Raw genomic sequence first — 3,143 nt, 5'->3', positions numbered from 1 at the left:
AGATCCTTCTCAAAAATGGCCATGGTTCAACGCCTTACTTGATCATTCACGCCCTGTGTTCATCCAAGATACAATCCACCTGCTTGTAAAGTTAAAATCAAAACTATTAATGCCGTCTGTGATCATCCCCATGGGAACGCATTTTATTGCATCCAGAGCACATATTGTGGAGCTCATCAACACTGTAAGTAAAGACCAGCATGAACTTACCATGTCCTTTCTCGACGTGAAGGACAAAATGAACTTTCGAGCCGCTCAAAAACTATGTGCCGAGAAAGTAACACATTTGATAAGAAATATCCCAGGAAGCGAGGCCACCGCCACTTACTTGGACATGATGAGGGACATAACAGCTGTCTTCCTAGATCCTCAATTGCAACCGCTTCAGCGTGTCAAAATAATGTGGCATTGGCTATTTTTTTTAAGATTATGGAGGAAATGGATATCAAACCACGAAGCGTACTCTCTTAGTCATAATTTCATCACGGCTAACAGTTACACCTGTATAGAGTTAAATGCTCATGGCTTGATAAATCTGATAAGAAAATGTAGGTATACTCAAGAACCGCAGCTTTTCATGCCTTGGCTGTGCAGTAGTCAGCCTTGTGAGGACTTTTTCCGCAGAACTAGATCTTTGACCTCAACTAATAGTACAATCACAAATTTCAGTATTTTGGAAATTGTTCAGCGCATTCGAAGAATTGAATTCATTGGAGATAGTTTTGAAAATTTGAAAGAAACAGTGAATTTCCCCAAAATGCAGAAACTGTATAGACAATCAACAGAGCAACCAAATATAATACACGCTATGCCCGAAGACTATGCGATTGAACGGACCGTCCAAGCAGCCTACGAGTCTGCGTTAAAAGTATGCGTGCAATTTGGAATAGCACAGCGAAATGAGCAATGCCCATCTTCAGCTTTACCAAGAATAGATTCCACCGACACCGAGACCGATACACCTGAAATTCCAAAAGACGACGATGACAGGCTCACTGATGAATGTCAGATTTCCGCCGTACTTGACGAGACGAATACTTCTGAGGATTCATCCCATCCTAGCGCAACCAACGAAATCCGGGACGATACCAGAGTTCAATTGGGAATTGGAAACAATGACGATGAAGAAAACGATGTCATGGAAGACCTCGTAGTTCTGTCTTCAGGGACTATAGGACTTCAAACGTATACCAATGTCTCGCTAGCTCCTGAAAGTCCATTTGTGAAAGTTTTGGATGGAAACGGGATTACTCGTATTGTTAGAAAAAGTTCTTACTGTTGGTTCCTAATGGACGGTGATACCTCTGTCAGCAGTGACAGACTTCAAAGAGTTCAAGCGGGAGCGGTTGTTCATTATAAAAAAGCCTCATCCACTGCACACAAAAGTTCCTTTTTAAGTCCTCGTCGAGAAGAGGAAATTTTGTTAGGAGATTGGTGTGCGTTTTTCTCGGAGGACAATTCAGTTGTATTCGGGAGAGTATTAGCGTTCAGTTATATGTCAGGATCTTCATGGCGAAATCAAGAATATTCACAGCCAAAAGCACCGATTGCACCTCCTCCTAACTGTACTAATAAGAAAGGAATAGGTTGTCTCTGTGACTGGTTTCAAATCCACAAAAACAATCAACTGAGAAACATAGACATGGATGTGCAGGGTTTCTACAGTATTGAAAAGTATATTTGCACTTTACCACGACCCCAATATGTTACCAACAACCTAGTCTTACCTTGCTCTATGAGAGAAATTGAGCACATATCGATGAATATTAAGAAGAGTTTGAGGGAGAAAAGTTTGAAGAAATGATATGTTTATGTTAATGACTTTGATATACAGGGTGGTGCCTAGCGCGACGCAGCATAGGGATTTCAATGGTAATTTCTTTATAGTCTGTTCATAACTATTAGGCACACATAATTTTCAGTTTTTCAAAACCGTAGAACTCGACAAAATAAAAAGGATCATTTTACAATCAATCAGATATGCCTTGGAATTACCTAAAAAAACAGCGATAACTTTTCATTATTTTCCTTTGACGTATATTAAATTTATACTTGTTTATAAATTAGTTAAAGAACTGCAAGTGCAATAACGTTCAAAATGTCCGTCAAAACCATCAGAAAAATGACAATACATCTCGCAATACATTCAACGTTTTGACTGCAGTAGCGGAAAATCCGAATATAAGTTTAAGAACAATTTCTTCCTCGAATGAATTTCTTTTTCTTCGATTATGTACTCTGGTTTCGGAAGATGATAAGCAAATAGTATCTGATGCAGATTCAGCATTACATTTTCTAAAAAAACATTACTCCATAGACGCTTTTTCTGGCGTCGGTTATTTGAAACAGAATTAAATATGAAAATCGTTCGACGTCAAACAACGATAAGTTAGATGCGATGCGCTTGTAGTTTGTTAAAAGATTCCAAAGCATCACTGATTTATAAAAATGTAATTTTTTATTTTGTCGATTTCTACGGTTTTGAAAAACGGAAAATTATGAGTGATCGTATGAACAGATGCAGTATTTCTTTCTCTAAAAAAACGTATCTAGACTTTTGCTCTAAAATAATTAGGGGAGCTAGTAATTGGCTATAAAGAAATTATTGAAATCCCTATGCTACGTCGCGCTAGGCACCACCCGGTATATTTTTGATTTGTACTGCTTCTTTTTTATAATCATAAACCTAGTTCTTAATTTGTTAAATATTTTATACTTATTCTGTTTCACACGCTGAGATACCTATGTATAATTAGCATTTAACAAATTTAACATCACCCTATTGTTTTTTTAACGGACGGTCCAGTACCTCACTACCACTATGGGAGCTGTACGGAATGAATCAAGAAATTAGTGGGAAAACAGTTCGATTTTAATCACTGGCGCATAGTACCAAAAGAGATCTACCTAATCCTCGACCTAATCTAATTTACGGTCGTATGCAAGACAAATTTAAATTGAGCTTATCTTTAAGAGTAGCTTAAAAACCATGACAACCGGTTGCCATAGATTTTAAGAGACCTTAAAGTTAAGCTCAGTTTAAATTTGTCGTGCATACGGCCATAATACACGTAAATGATTGGAATCTGGAATGGCATCTTTTGCCTTTTCTTGCAAATATTACTATCACTTGAGCCTCTGCC

The sequence above is a fragment of the Photinus pyralis genome, unplaced genomic scaffold (assembly GCF_008802855.1).
Source record: "Photinus pyralis isolate 1611_PpyrPB1 unplaced genomic scaffold, Ppyr1.3 Ppyr1.4_LG1, whole genome shotgun sequence".
Classification (NCBI taxonomy): Eukaryota; Metazoa; Arthropoda; class Insecta; order Coleoptera; family Lampyridae; genus Photinus; species Photinus pyralis.
Note: the sequence above shows the minus strand (reverse complement) of the source record.